General features: G+C 34.4%; 1 pseudogene; it reads right to left on the bottom strand.

Moving 5' to 3' along the window:
• Positions 1-3,206: 3,206 nt before the first annotated feature.
• On the bottom strand, positions 3,207-10,414 carry LOC133196099 (uncharacterized; annotated as a pseudogene).
• Positions 10,415-17,590: the final 7,176 nt, after the last annotated feature.

Below are 17,590 nucleotides of genomic sequence, written 5' to 3' on the forward strand. Positions count from 1 at the left end.
ATAGCTATGTATTTCCTTCCTAAGAACAATTCCTTTGAAAGGATAACTTTAACATTTAAAGGTATAGTCCTTTTAAAGAAATACTGATAGTTTAAAAAAAAGTGTGTAATTTATTAATAAATAATAAAATATAACTCCATAAGTCTATTATAATTCACAATTTATTGTAATCAAATGAAAGCAGACACTTGGCAGGTGGAAATTAAAGCGAAGGCCAAAAAAAAAAATGCGTGGACCCTGTTACACCGCCAAAAAAATTAGGGTAGGTAGGTGGAGTCTTTTTTTTTTAAATTATTATTTCATTTCTTTAAATAAACGTCAAAAATATCGCTGAATGTTCTTGAATTAAATATTGTTGTGATAATACTCTTGCTTTCTTTCAAATGGTGTCATTAATTGTTAGAAGTAAGTGAAAAAAACGCTTGTATATATACTGCGTGTTGAAACAATGTTTTTACAGGATGCCACCATTGCTAAAACTAATACCCGAACCGATGACGGAATCTGAGAAATTTTAGAAATTTGAAAATTGTCGGGGAAAATGTTTAAGGTCAGGGTATAATGCCGGAACCACGCATATTTTTTTTATTTGGCCTAACCTTAACAAAGTCTGAGTTTTGCTAACAATTGTAACATGTTCTTGTTACTTAAAAACAGGAGACCCATTGGGTCACAACACACACTTAAGTTCCCAGGCCAAAGAAGAATGTTATCAAAAGACTTTTCCCCACCCTGGCCCCAAAAAGTCATGATTTAAGTGAACATGAGACCTCACATTCTGAGATTCTTCAAAATCGAAAATGACCATATGTTAATTCACTGATCTGAAAAAAAAATGTAATCCAAATCTAGCTTCAGTCAACCCTGGGTCCACAATTTGAAAACTATAAAACAACTTGAATCTACACAACATGGATAAAGTTGCACATTTATTTAGTATGATTTATGGATCAAGGTAGCCCTAGATTCAGGTGAGCTAAAAATGAGACACCCAAGGGCCTTCATGGTCCTTTGAGAATCACAAGTTTTAATTTGTATGAATTAACTTTGCCCATTACACTTGGAACTTAATATCTGGACTTGTGTGAAATTAATTTTACATTTCTTATTTATAAATCAATCTATTAAGCGATAAATGAATAATTATTGTGTCTGAATGATCAACTTACAGTGCAGGAAACTAATTTTGTTACAGCATCGATGCTGATTTGAATGCTTCCTTTGCTTGCTGATTTGAATGCTTCCTTTGCTTGCTGATTTAATGCTAGTAATCCTTATCCTGATGCTGTTTTATAATAAGGTCAATGCTACCGGAAGTAGCATCATGCTACCGGAAGTAGATAATGAATTTCAGCATTGCCATTTAAAGCAATAAAAGTGCCTTTTACAATTATTTGACCATAATATCTCACTATGTATCAATAATGTGAATACTTTAACCAATATTCTTTCTTTCTTTTTTAATTTTTTACTGAATTAAAACTCATTGATTTTCTGATGCTAGTAGGATAATGCTGATATTATGTAGGTCAATGCTGGTTTTATCCTTTGCTTGCTGATGCTGATCCTGGTAATGCTGTTTTTTAAATGCTGATGCTGATGCTAGCTCGATCCTGATGCTACTAATGCTTATGCTGATGCTGGTTTATGTAACAAAATTAGTTCCCTGCACTGTAATTCCAAGCAAAACTTGCTTACACTAAGCATATAATCTGCATACTTTATGTTCCAAATAAGTAAAGAATTGAAATGTAGACATGCAGTACAGTGTAACAAATTGTCAATAAAGAACTAACTTAATCACACCTTGGGGCCTGAACCATGCATGGGGCACAGGGATAAATCAAATGTAAAGGCATGTTGATGATTTTGACAAGCCTGATGATTTTGTCAAGCTCAAGGGGAACCAAGAAAATAATTTCACAAGTTTTAATTCAAGTTGTCTTTGAATGCTATAAACAATTGATAGAGAAACTGTTCCAGCAAACTGAGATGAAAATAAAAAAAGAAAATGTTTAAAAATTTATGAACGATGCAGGACAGCATAAAACACTTGCAAAAGGTTACCCGAGTGAAGCAGGTAACTTAAGAAAATCATAACAATGAAAATAAAAACTTCTTCAAATATCAGTCAATAAAACATATCTCCATCTTTTTCCAGAGCAATAAAAGGACCTGTTATTTACTGGTACATATACAAACTTTTTTACTATAAAAATATTATATGCATGCAAATATCTAAAAGAGTAATCACCATGATCACATGTAAGTATTGTATTATCATGTATCCATTGTAAATAAAAAATATGGACCATATATAATACTGAGAAGTAAGATAATACATGTATATATATGGCTCAATTCCTTTATCTATGAATTGAATAGATTAACAAATTTTTCTCTTCCTACCCACATCCAAATCATGTGGTTTTCCTTTACCAGTAAAATATGCAAAATAAAATTTGATAAAACTATCTGGGTTAGAAGTTTAAACTGTTCAAAGATCACTAGCAATATATGACAATGGATAGTCAATGATTGTAACACCTTTTGTTTTCATGCAAATCTCATAAAAGAAATATTCATTCATAATATGAAACAAGAGGCCCAAGTTGTGACACAATGCTTACAATGCTTACAGAATCACCTTGGTTAAAATGGGTCCCTTGGTTCTGGAGACGTCTAAAATGTGAGACAGATGACACATGAACATAGACACCCTTCAGTCAGAAACATTACCAATTAACCCCCCTCCTCCCCACCAAATAATCTCTTATAAACTCATTGAAACAAACTGATTTTTGTTCTTTTCCTTTTTTCCTGAACATCTAAACTTTCAAAGTTAAATTTAGCCTGAAAACATCTCCTCTGCTGTTGGGCGCAAGATTTTTTCATAACTAATACATCTTTTCAAAACATCCATCACTACGTTTGGCACACCAATTGCATCAAAATTTGGTATGGGGGGAGTTTTTCTTTCCATTTTTCTTTTAACAGCATCAACTGCATCTAGTTCTGCATCGACTTCCCATGCATCCTGCTCCATAGCAAATTCAATTAAGGTGACACCAAGTGACGAAATGTCTGAGCTAATGCAAGTTTTTTCATTATGAAGTAAACACTCTGGAGCCATATAGGAAGGTGTTCCAAAGGCAGTGCCCATTTGAGTAGTACACATACTAGCAGCTCTAACTGATTTGATCCGGCTAACTCCTAGGTCGCAAAGCTTGGTTGTTTGGCAGATCTTTTTTTATCATGATGTTGCTAGGTTTTATATCTTGGTGAATAACAGGAGGGACCAGAGCATGCAAATATGCCACACCCTGTACACACTGACGAAGAATAAACAATTTGTGCTCAGGTTTAATGTCCATTAGCTGCTTTGTTTCCTGATCAAAAATAGCATCTTCCATATTACAGCCATCAATATATTCATGAACAAGATAAATTGTAGCTGGTGCTCTAGCTACAGCCAGGAATAGAACAATGTTTGGATGACGGATCTTTGAACTGATATGGATCTCCTTTTCAACCATTTCAAGCATTGTGTTGCAATTCCTTTTGGTAACTGTCAGTGCTTTTACGGCAACAACTGATCCTGCCCATTTTCCCTTGTACACAGTTCCAAATGCTCCAGACCCTCATGCAGTTGAATAGTCTATGTTCAAGTCATTTACTTTTACTTCTGGAGCAGCAAAACATGAAGATTTCTCTTTTCCAAGTGCCTCTTGTCTTCTATTTAAAGAGGAATCTTATTTGTTCCTGTAATGTTCCCTGAAACACATGTATCAGTAGACTTGGTCAATGAAATATTCCTTGTTTGAACAACTTCTGCAGATACGACATCTTTGTCTTCATACTAGGTCTTACTTGCACATTCTGAGACCTCAATTATTTGAATAGGTTTTGACATCTGCTTTACATCAGCATATGACACTTGGCATGCATACATTCCAGGTTCCTTCACAATGTAAATACAGCTTTCCCCTCTATTAATTGGGATGTTGTCTTTAAACCACTCATATTTGGCATTTTCTGCAGGGACAGCTACAATTCCTAGCACAAATTTATCTCCATCATAGCCCCAGATCTCCATTGGCTCATGAATAATGATACCTTCAAAATTTGCAGTTTTGTTGGATGATGGGAATTTTATATCCTTTTCCAATATCCCATTGTGTCTTTCAAACATGCAATCTAAAAAACACTTCTGACCTATTCTGATTCTGCTTATAAAAAATCCATACAAACAAGGATTGTAGTTGTCATCATGCAATCATCATCCACATATTCAGTAAAAGATGTAATATTTTGGCACTGTGAAATTGAATGACATTCTATTAAACTTTTTTCACTGTCATACTTGGAAAAATTTTCTTGCACACATACTGAATATTTATGATTTGTTTTTCACAGACAATATCAGCAAAATTAATTGGTACAAGCTGATGCTCACTAGGCTCATCTACTTTACTTCTTTTCTGGTTGTCAATGATGCCAAAATGTTTTGAAGATGAACTTTCCTGATCGCTGGTTAAAGTATTGTTGGCTGATGAGGAATTCTCTTCTCTCGTCATCAAGTAAAATGTGCATCTTGAAAGATGGAGTCCCTGGGCTTTTAAGTACTTTCCGATACACTGTTTATCATCTTCCTGTTTGTCATCTCCCTGAATTTCGAAATTCCTTAACTTTTCTCCAGTATAGTCCCCCAACCATACTTCCATCTGACTAACGCTACCAAACTTACACTCCCCTCTAGGAAACATAACCTCTTTTGCTTTTTGAATGACATCATTTACTTCAAGCCCAAGCCATGGCAATAAAACCTCACGGACACCCCCTCCATCTTTAAAGAATACTTGTTTGAAGCTGTCATTTTTGAAGTGGCACCATCATACTCGAATTTTTGGTCTCTTAGTTCTTGCGTACTTTTCATTTGAGGTTGTCAATTCACTCTTTTTCTACAAACAAAATAAAAATGGAAACATGAAAAATCACAATACCATTATAAATTTTTCACAATTATTACATTCAAATTTGATTATGAGTATTTTATAATTATTTTTCTAAGAAACTGAACTCATCAATGGAATATATATATATATATATATATATATATATATATATATATATATATATATATATATATATATATATATATATATATAAATGTAAATGTATAACCAGGTACTCAATCATCAAAGTTTTTAATAATTAATTGAACTTTGAAATATGAGAAAAAAATATACACATCCCAGTAACTGAGGACCGATTTTAGTATTCGATACTCGGATGTTTGATCTAGTACGTGGTTAAATTATATATATATATATAAGATAAGATTTATTGATCCCAATTTGGGGCCCCTCAGGGCATACAAGTAAAGAATTATATACACAAGAAGAAATTCAAAATTGATAGTAGCAACATGTCGATATACACATGGTATGTGGTCCCAAGTTATGCAGACGAAGCATTTATTGGCAAATCAAAAAATGAATTCGTTTGACAGGGTGATGCTGTTGATTGGTGTCAATCATCAGAAACTGTTCATTTGTTTGGAAAGTATGTTAATTTTATCTTGTTGAACATCCAAATGCAGTTCAGAATCAAGTCGACATCAACAATGTAAACAAAGTGCTTTTGGTGTCCTTATGATGACCCACAGAAACACGCTATTACTTGAATGCTTTTCAGAAGATACTAGCATTTAAATCACAAGTGCTTGTTTTCCTGGTGTTTGTTACAGCTGTGGAAGCAGTACTGACAATGTGCAGATCAAAAGTTTATTATGCCTATATACCCAGTCTGTGCTCATCATACTGATAATTTAAAAGCTCCATCTACACAGATCGAAACATAACTGGGAAAAAAAGAATGCCAAAAAATAACAAGAAGACAAATGATTATTTTTGAATGTTTACTGAAACATGTGATGCGTCATAGTAATATGAAAATGATCTTGGGAAAAAAAGAATTCTGTAATGTTGCTGCTACTGATTTTGGCTTTTTTCTTTTGTGTATTAGTCTCTATGTTCTTTGTACGCATGTTCCCAAAGGTTAAATATTGGTCTCAATAAACCTCACCTTTGAAAATTTCCATTTATTTGCTTTTTATACATCTAAGGGTAGATCACTCTAAATGCACAAAATACTACAGAATTACTGTTTATAGGATCATTCATAATAAAAACCTGTTATATGGGGGAGGGGGGGGGGGGGGGGGCTTCCAGTGAAAAACCTTATCGACTTACTAAACTGAAGCTCATGGTAGTTTTTTATTTGACTGAAACCAAATAATTCTATTCAGTATATCATATTACTCACGTCAAATGTATATGAAAGCATGAAGCTATAATTAACTGAATTAGTTAGTAATTACTTCAACAAGAACTCTGCTTGTTTACCTTTCAATAACATCAATGGTAATGGTATTAATAGCCAATGAAGGTCTACATTTATGCATGTACAATGTTACAATGTTAAAAGTTACCTTTTGTGGTTGTGGATGTGATTTTTGTTCTCTAATTTTTTTCATTATATCTTTTATTCTTTCATCTCGTGTAGGATCTCCTTCCTTACCTTTTCAAAAATAAAAATAAATTGTGCAAACAAATTTTTCATTCAAAATTTTTTGAAACATGTATACAGTAAGGTACACATATTATAGAAGTAAAAAAATTAATAATACAAGAGGCCCAAGGGCCTTAATGGTCACCTGAGTATAAAACAACAATCCATAGAAGATCCATAGAGTATAAATTAAACTGATATAAGAAGCTTTTGTAAATCTTTGATCATCCATAGTGGCCCAACCCTATCCCCAGAGTCCAGGGTCATGATTTGAACAAACTTGAATCTATACTACCTGATGTTTCCATGTAAATATAAACAATCATGGCTTTGCTGTTCTTGAGAAAAGAATTTTTTTCAAGATTTTTCCTACATATTCCAATGTAAAAATTTCATTGTCCATTGTGGCCCACCCTACCCCTTGGGATCATGGTTTTAACAAACTTGAATCTCCACTACCTGAAGATGTTTCCACATTTCATCTTTTTTGGCCCAGTGGTTCTGGATAAGAAGATTTTTCCAATGTATTCCCATGTAAAACTTTGATCATCCATTGTGGCCCTGCCCTACCCCTGGGGGTCATGATTTGAACAAATTTGAATCTACACTACCTGAGGATGTTTCCAGATAAGTTTCATTTTTCTTGGCCCAGTGGTTCTGGAGAAGAAAATTTTTAAAGATTTTTTCTATGTATTTCTATGTAAAACTTCGATCATATCAAAATAACTAATCATGGCTTTGCAGTTCTTGAGAAAAAATTTCCTATATATTCCTATGTAAGACTTTGATCCTCCATTGTGGCCCCGCCCTACCCCGGGGGGTCAGGATTTGAACAAACTTGAATCTACACTACTTGAGGATGCTTCCATATAAATATGACCAATCATGACTTTGCTGTTCCTGAGAAAAAGATTTTTTAAAAGATTTTTCTTGTATATTTCTATGTAAAACTTTGATCGTCCATTGTGGCCCCACCCTACCCCCGGGGGTCATGATTTGAACAAACTTGAATCTACACTACCTGAGGATGCTTCCATATAAATATGACTCATCACGACTTTGCTGTTCTTGAGAAGAAGATTTTTAAAGATTTTTCCAATATATTTCTATGTAAAGGAGATGGGCGAACATAGCGTGCAGAAAGCCTATAGCTTCAGATATATAAAAATCATGTTCAGTTTGTGAATTCAGTATTTAGAGTAAAGTTCTCATAATTGAAATTTATGAAATTATGATAAACAAAACCTTTCTGAGGAAAATTTTCTCGGCAAAATTTATTCTTTTATTAAAAAAATTAATGTGGTATTCGTGTGGTTCGAACCCTAGCAATAAAAATCCTAACTTTCAAAAAGGTGGAGCGAAGACCCATTCATATCGAAAAATAGTATTATAGTATGAGAAAATGACTCTTTTAGCCCGCTTTTGTGTGTGTCTTATATTTCACAGGCAAATAATTTCAATCTTTGCGGGATTTCTGCAAACTGTAGGTATTTTACATAAAGTATATTTTTATGTTAGATGAAATATCAAGGAAAATTTTGATATAATTGAAATTTAATTTTTCATCTTCATGTTTGTCACACTATAGGCTTATCGCTCGTCATGTTCACCCATCTCCTTTGATCATCCATTGTGGCCCCGCCCTACCCCCAGGGGTCATGATTTTAACAAACTTGAGTCTACACTACCTGATGATGTTTCCATATAAGTTTCATCTTACCTGGTCCAGCAGTTCTCGAGAAGAAGATTTTTAAAAGATACCATTAATTTTTCACTAATTCTTAATTATATCCCCTTGGAAGAAGGTGTGGCCCTTCATTTGAACAAACTTGAATCATCTTTACCCAAGGATAGTTTGTGGCAAGTTTGGTGGAAATTGGCCCAGTTGTTCTTGAGAAGAAGTCGAAAATGTGAAAAGTTTACGCACGACGCACACCCGCACGCCCGTACACCCGCAAGACGATGGACGAAAACAGATAGCAATAGGTCACCTGAGTGACTCAGGTGACCTAAAAAGGCTAATGGGTGTCAACGATCACCTGAGTGACAATGCATGGTCCTGCTTGGTTCTTCATCAGCATATTTTTTCCCACTATAAATTCCTATAAAACTTTGATCAAGTACTGGGCCCCATCCTTACCCTCAGTGGTCATCTTTTGAACAGACTTGAATCTACACTGTCTGAGGATGCTTCCACATCATTGACAAATCTGAGAATTTTAAGATTTCTCCTACCCATCCACAGGGGTTATGCAGTTAACAAACTTGAATCTACGTACACTATGTAATGAAGCTCTCACACAAGATTCATCTTTTCTAGCCCAGCTAGTGGTTCTTAAGAAGATTTTTGAGTAATGCCATCAAATTTTCATTCTTGATTATCTCTCCCCTTCCCATGACCCTTCATTTGTATAAACTAATGAATCTCATTTAGCCAAGGATACTTTATGGCAATTTTGGTTGAAATTGGCCCCATGATTATGGAGATGAAGTCAAAAATGTCAAAAGTGTATTAAAGACGCATGCCAGACAAAATGTGATCAGATAAGCTCACTTTCAGCTTTCAGCTCAGGTGGGCTAAAAATGCTTCCTTTTGTTTGTTAGTATGGAAATTCATTAAAGTCGTAGCTATTCCAGGAAAAATATACATGCAATTTTTTTCTGCAATAGCCGTGATAGCTGCAACCATGAATTTCCACACTATCAAACATAGAAAGAAATTTTATTGTTTGTATTCATGTCTGTATGAATAATCATATAGTATTATTAGTGCGATAAATATTGTACTTTTGAATTATGTGTATCTTACTGTATACATGTTTCACTGATTGGAAAGTACACTACATATGATATTCACATACACTGTCAGGTGGCTTGAAAATAACTAGTTTAGAATCAACTGACTGATGAAAGACAAAATTTTCATCATAAATAATATTTTAAATACATGTATGTAATATAATAACCTTCAACTACAAAATATTTTCTTTCTCTTTTGTCCCATCCATCTTCTGGAGTTCTAAATATTCCATCCTTATTAGGAATTATAACTTTTTCAAGGGCATCCTCATATGCTAATGACGTGGCACCAGGAAAAGCCTGAGCTGTACAAAAAGATAATATCAAATTTAAGCTGTCAAGTTCAAAATATTAATTAATATATATTTATAAACAGTGACTACACGTAACTGCAGAAGTTATTCACTAGCTTGAAGACAATTGGACTGTTGAATTTGAAGTGTGTATTGAAGTGTGAAGAATAATAAATATTATTATAAACATGATAAATTTAATAAATTAAAAACAGGCTAGTCACTTTGTATCTCCTACACTACTAGCTGCAATAATGTAGCCCTCACCATGTTTTTTTTTTTGTGGATGGGGAGGGGGGAGATTAAAAAAATTGAAGAGGGTTACATTATTGCAGCTGCTACAGCATATATGTATACACTGTCACATATATATATGGAACGCCAAATTAATATATATTCAAATATTTGAACCTATCTTCAATTAATTGTACCTATCTTCAAATCAATTGTACCTATTTTCAAACCAATTGTACCTATCTGTAAATGAATTAAAGATAGGTTTAATTCAATTATACCTATCTTTAATTCATTTGAAGATAGGTACAAATGATTTGAAGAAAGGACTACAACTGATTTGAAGATAGGTACAAATGCCATGAATTAAAGATAGGTATAATTGATTTAAAGATAGGTGCAATTGAACTGTACCTATCTTCAATTATAAAGACACTACAATAACAACTACTCCCCATAAAAATGCTTTGTTCGGTTCCCTCCATGTTCAAGTCGCTGTTAGAGGGAGCTTTCATTATTTTCTATAACTCAAAATGAATTGAACCTAGGTATAATTGAATTGTACCTATCTCCAAATCCTTTGTGGATATGTTTCAATTGTACCTATCTTCAAATCAATTGTACCTATCTTTAAATCAATTGTACCTATCTTTAATTGAATTAAAGATAGGTGTAATTCCATTAAAGATAGGTGTAATTTATTTGAACCTAGGTTTAATTATTTAGAGATAGGTATAATTATTTACACCTATCTTTAATTCATTTAGACCTATCTTTAATTCAATTGTACCTATCTTTAATTCAATTGTACCTATCTTCAATTCATTTGAAGATAGGTTCAATTATTTAAAAATAGGTACAATTATTTGAAGATAGGTTCAAATATTTGAATATATGTTAATTTGGCGTTCCATACATATAATACATATGCATTAATTGCTACTCACTTGCTCATAGCAGGACTCAACATCAACACTTGTGACGTTGTCCAACTATCTGTGTTATTAATATTTTGTGAGTGGACATTAGTCAATCTGCAGGTACTTGTCTGATCAGACAATTTTAAACACTTTAAATTAAATTATTATTAGTGATGGGAATTGGTAAGAATTTCATAATTGATGATCATGCTACTATAACTACATGTAATTATCAATTATAATCGGACATTTACCTATGTACAAAGTCTGTCAATTTAGTTTTTTAAATGGTAAGAATGGATGAATAACTATACTCTCTGTGGTGGTCCAGCTGGTTCTTCGTTCATTTTGTAGAATCCAAAGTACGTACATACCCGGGAATGAGCGTTGTTACATGTACCCGGGTATGAATATATTTGTCTGTTCGTCTGCGCCATTACGATACAGGTGGCAGGGGATAGTTTCTTTTATCAGTGACAAACATGTGCCGAGAGGGTACACATATACATGCGGTCAATAAAAATATATACATGGGGACAGTTTCCTGGGGGCTAATTAATTACACTTCATGTACCCACAGCTCACAAATTATGTCAACGTATAACACGCAATCTACTTACTAGAGTGCACAGGTACTGAAAATGCACTTGGGGACTCCCCAAATTTTGGCTTGTTTTTCCAAGATTTGGGCCTCAGTCACACCCATACAGCCCAACCCCAGTCCCGAGCGAGGAGGATAAAACACCCAGTATTCTGTAAATCAATGCATGCCCTAATGAAACTTCACCAATTGATCTTGGGCCATTCACCTTCCCTCGGAGATACACACCTTTTTCTAAACCCTACTGTTTTTCAGCTGAATTTCCTCTGCAACTGACCACGTGTCTTACTTAAAAAACTGAGATATCCCCGGTTTGATGTGGAATTTTATGTAGAAAAATGATAAGAATAATTATGGGATACATTTGCAGTGTAGCAGAGTGCTTGCTGAAAAAAATGATGTGCAACATGTAGGTGTAACTGTGCTGCTAAAATTAGCATATACAGAGTTGTAAATGCGAAACTAAGAGTATCCCCTGCCACCTACACAAATAATAATTTTGTAATCGAGCGCTTAGATTATGCCAGCAATCGACTGCATGATTTTCGATTATAATCAATGATTGGAACACCACTTATTATTATCATGATTATAATTAAAGAATGTTGAGAATATACTGTAAATGTATTATACTTAGCATGTACGATATTTGTGGAAGTTGATTTTTGAACAAGTTACCAAAGATTAATCTCAGCGAGATCCGTAGAGAATAAAAATTTTGGTCTGGTATCTCTACGTAGAGATACCAGACCAAAATTTTTATTCTCTACGTATCTCGCTGAGATTAACCAAAGATGTGACTTAGCGCATTTCTTAGTGTTCTTATTTATGTGTTTATGTGCTAGACATTTAGTGAATTGTACTTAAATTAGCGGAAGTTGATTTCTACGAAAGCCTAGTAGGATCAAACTACGGTAAAAAAAACTTTTAAAGGCGTTAAAATGCCTTTTCAAAAGGCGTTATAACGCGAAAAAAGGCGTAAAAACGCCTTTTCAAAAGGCGTGATAACGCGGAAAAAGGCGTAATAACGCAAATAAAGGCGTAATTACGCCTTTCCAAAAAGCGTTATAACGCCAAAAAAGGCGTTATTACGCCTTCCCAAAAGGCGTTATTACGCCTTTCCAAAAGGCGTTATTACGCCTTTCTAAAAGTCGTTATTACGCCTTTCCAAAAGGCGTTATTACGCCTTTCCAAAAGGCGTTATTACGCCTTTCTAAAAGGGCCAGTGCTTTTGAAGTGGGGGGGGGGGAGGGGGCAGCCTCCCATAAAATTGATAAGCAAACAAAAAAACAAGAAACAACACAACACCCCCCCCCCCCCCCCCCCCGAAAAAAATTAACTGCCTCAACTTCAGGGGAATCTTTTTCTAACTTTTCGGTAAAACTTTTTTACAATGCAATGACTTGCCCGAGTTTAACCATACTGCAACAAATTGTTAAGGGACCAAGCAATCAATAAATGATTTTTATAGCAAGACTGATCTCCCATAAAGTGGGGTGGGGGACCACCCCCCCCCCCCACGCATTCGTACTACCGGCCTGTTTGAAAAGGAGTTATATCAAAATAAAAAGGCGTTATTTTAAAATAATAAATATATGAAAGATTGAACCAAAGCCATCTTAATTTATGCAATATTTATAGTTTTAATATTATAAATTATATTATAAATTATAGTATTTTCTATATTCCTGCACATCTCGCAGACAGCTGTTTGCATGCGTTTTAAGAGAAGTCAACACTCTATATTTGAAAACCCAGGATATAGGCAGATCCAGCTTTGGGCTTTGCTAGCCATGTATTAAAAATTCATGTCAAATTTAAAATATTTTTCTCTCCTCTTGGAAAAAAACAGGCAAACTATTTGCATGGGTATAATGAGCAATTAGCCTTCAACCAAATTTCTGAAATCCATGCACCTTGGTAGAAGTGTCTGGCATCAGAGAAGGACTAAGTTGGTTTAACACTGAAAATATTTTACATATTTAAAAATCTTTTTTCTAATTATAATCACCCCCAGGGTGGGCTAAGTAAGTCATGTATTGAAAAATAAGAGGCGTAATAACGCCTTTTGGAAAGGCGTAATAACGCCTTTTGGAAAGGCATATTAACGCCTTTTAGAAAGGCGTAATAACGCCTTTTGGAAAGGCATAATAACGCCTTTTAAAAAGGCGTAATTACGCCTTTTTTCGCGTTATAACTCCTTTTGGAAAGTCATGTATTGAAAAATAAGAGGAGTAATAACGCCTTTTGGAAAGGCGTAATAACGCCTTTTGGAAAGGCGTATTAATGCCTTTTGGAAAGGCGTAATAAAGCCTTTTGGTAAGGCGTAATAACGCCTTTTAAAAAAGGCGTAATAACGCTTTTTTTCGCGTTATAACTCCTTTTGGAAAGTCATGTATTGAAAAATAAGAGGCGTAATAACGCCTTTTGGAAAGGCGTATTAACGCCTTTTGGAAAGGCGTAATAACGCCTTTTGGAAAGGCGTAATAACGCCTTTTGGTAAGGCGTAATAACGCCTTTTAAAAAGGCGTAATAACGCCTTTTAGAAAGGCGTAATATAACGCCTTTTGGAAAGGCGTAATAACGCCTTTTAAAAAGGCGTAATTACGCCTTTTTTCGCGTTATAACTCCTTTTGGAAAGGCGTAATTACGCCTTTATTTGCGTTATTACGCCTTTTTCCGTGTTATTACGCCTTTTCAAAAGGCGTTATTACGCCTTTTTTCGCATTATAACGCCTTTGAAAAGGTGTTATAACGCCTTTTAATTTTTTTTTTTACCGTAGTTTGATCCTAATAGGCTTTCGTAGATTTCCACCAAAGGCCCTAAAAAGAATTTAATGCACAGCCAAAAGAAATATCATGTTTACAGTACTTTAAAAAAACCGACATTCATTTAACACTGTGACTTTTCATTTCAATCACAAACTTATCATAATATATGAATAGTTATAATCTTAATATTGAGGGTTCAGTTATATAATTGCACCTCACTATATATTTGTTTATTGTTTTCACAATTAATCAAATCTTTATAATTCTTGATATTTCCAGTTTTTTAAATACCTGTTCAGAGTTGGAAAAATAAAAAAATAATTTGGACAAGTAGAATTTGTTGTCAGATGGACAAGTACATGTACATATTTGTTAATGTTGACTGGCATCAATAATCAGCATTTAGCACATATTTATCTATCATTTCAGTGAGGTGTCATGGAGGTGGGGGAGGGGAGGTATAAATTGATTCCTTTCCTGTAATTTTAATTTTTTTTTTTTTTTTTTTTCTTGTCAGGAAATTTTTGGTAGTGCCCCCTCAACTGTCAACTGAAAAATGTTTGGCCGTGCCCCCCCCCCCCCCCCCAAAACTGAAATTGCTTCCTACGGGCCTGTAGCCTAATTGGTTTGGTCAGTTCTGCATAGCGAACATTATTTACAATGATCACAAACAGTTTTCTTACCTAATTTCTCGAGAGTAAATGCATCATTCAAGATAATGAATGTATATTCCTTTCCTTTTCCGCTTCCTGTGATCCGTTTGCATCCATATTGCTGTGATTTGTATCAACGAAATAAAAGATAAAGCCCGATTGGTTAATATTTTACCTATTGTCTATTGAGCATTTTGATTGGTCAGGTTAGATATTGAATCTCGAATTTTGAATCTCGTATTTCGAATCTCGAATGAGCCTTCTGGGCTTTCGTAAACGAAAGCCCAGAAGGCTCATTCGAGATTCGAGTTTCGAAATACGAAATTCGAGATTCAGAATTCGAGTTTCGAGATTCAAGTTCCAAACTTACCGATCAAAAGGCGGATTCAATAAATGATTACTCCCCTTTACTAAGTTTTTACTATCAAGAAATCATTGAATATATTTATAACAAATGTGTCATTTGCTTAAATAATAATGCAAGAAAAAATGTTATATGTTTCAAAACAAAATAAAAATGAGTTTTGGGCAACGTTTTGAAAAATGTATATAAAATCTTATTTTCCTCATTAAAGAAAACAATAGATACGTATATAGAATATTATATGGCCTTATCGTTGAATTAAAAATTTAGTAGGTCAATAATTTATTCGATAAGCTCATTGATGAGGGAGAAAATTATTATTGATATGAAATACTAAGGATCGTCTATACACTGCACAGTAATTTAATTAAGGATACATTTCATTACATTTAAGCGTGTATTTGTGCAGTTAGACTGATCTACTATTTGATATCGAATAAAATAAATTCAAGTCTGTATTGTATATATATAATTTTTAATTAATTCAAGTATTCAAAGCCTTAGACCAAGATAAGTAATTGAAAACTTAATTCTTATGTATTTCTCCTATTGGGAAACAGTGGCGTATATTCCTTTCTGCTAATGTGTAGCGCATCATTGCCGAATTGCGGATAGGCAAGGAGGGAGTCGCCCCTTTTAATAGAGGGGGGGAGGGAGGTCGTAGGACCACTTTCTGTGATCTTGGAGACATCTAACATTTTCATTTTCCCAGTGAATATAATTGTAAATCATTTAAACATATTTTTATGTTACGGAAATTATAATCTTCATGACCACTCTTAATAAAATTGAGATATATTAAAATCCTTACACAGTGCTTGGAAATTATGGAAACTTCTTTACAGATTATTCTAAATATAATTTTTAGATCACCTGAGTCACTCAGGTGACCTATTGCTATCTGTTTTCGTCCGTCGTCGTGCGGGCGTGCGTCGTGCGTAAACTTTTCACATTTTCGACTTCTTTTCAAGAACCACTGGGCCAGTTTCCACCAAACTTGCCACAAACTATCCTTGGGTAAAGATGATTCAAGTTTGTTCAAATAAAGGGCCACGCCTTCTTTCAAGGGGAGATAATTAAGAATTAGTGAAAAATTAATGGTATCTTTTAAAAATCTTCTTCTCAAGAACCACTGGACCAGGTAAGATGAAATTTATATGGAAACATCCTCAGGTAGTGTAGACTCAAGTTTGTTCAAATCATAACCCCCAGGGGTAGGGTGGGGCCACAATGGAGGATCAAAGTTTTACATAGAAATATATAGGAAAAATCTTTTAAAATCTTCTTCTCAAGAACAGCAAAGCCATGATGAGTCATATTTATATGGAAACATTCTTAGGTAGTGTAGATTCAAGTTTGTTCTAATCATGACCCCGGGGGGGAGGGGTGGGGCCACAATGGATGATCAAAGTTTACATAAAAATATATAGGAAAAATCTTTAAAATCTTCTTCTCAGGAACAGCGAAGCCATGAATGGTCAATATATGGAAGCATCCTCAGGTAGTGTAGATTCAAGTTTGTTAAAATCCTGACCCCCCGGGTTAGGGTGGGGCCACAATGGGGAATCAAAGTTTTACATAGAAAAATATAGAAAAAATCTTCTTCTCCAGAAACAAGAAAGATAAAACTTATCTGGAAACAGGTAGTGTAGATTCAAGTTTTTTTCAAATCATGACCCCTGGGGTAGGGCGGGGCCACAATGGATGATCGAAGTTTTACATGGGAATACATTTGAAAATTCCTCTTCTCTTGAACCACTGGGTCAAGAAAGATGAAATGTGGAAACATCTTCAGGTAGTGGAGATTCAAGTTTGTTAAAACCATGATCCCCAGGGGTAGGGTAGGCCACAATGGACAATGAAAGTTTTACATTGGAATATGTAGGGAAAATCTTGAAAAAATTCTTTGCTCAAGAACAGCAAAGCCATGATTGGTTATGTTTACATGGAAACATCTTCAGCTAGTATAGATTCAAGATTGTTCAAATCATGACTCTGGACTCTGGGGATAGGGTGGGGCCACAACGGACAATCAAAGATTTACAAAAGCTTCTTCTATCAGTTTATTTGATACCCTATGGATCTTCTATGGATTGTTGTTTTATACTCAGGTGACCGTTAAGGCCCTTGGGCCTCTTGTTAAAATGTGTTTTTGTTTGACTTCCTAGTAACCCAAACATATTTCCTAATTTCTATTCGCTGTCCTAATCGTAGACTCCAGGTTGCTGTCATTTTTAATAGTCTGATATCGACTTCAAGGTAACGTTTCAATTTTAGATTTATATCAGAAGTTTTTTATGCTGTAAAAATTGGAAAGGCATAAAAGTATGGATGGCTTAAAATACTTTTATTGCATTTGATGAAAAGATATTCTAATAACT

Source organism: Saccostrea echinata, unplaced genomic scaffold (assembly GCF_033153115.1).
Source record: "Saccostrea echinata isolate AGI-Se365-2 ecotype Australia unplaced genomic scaffold, CSIRO_AGI_Sech_v1 ptg000001l, whole genome shotgun sequence".
Taxonomy (NCBI): domain Eukaryota; kingdom Metazoa; phylum Mollusca; class Bivalvia; order Ostreida; family Ostreidae; genus Saccostrea; species Saccostrea echinata.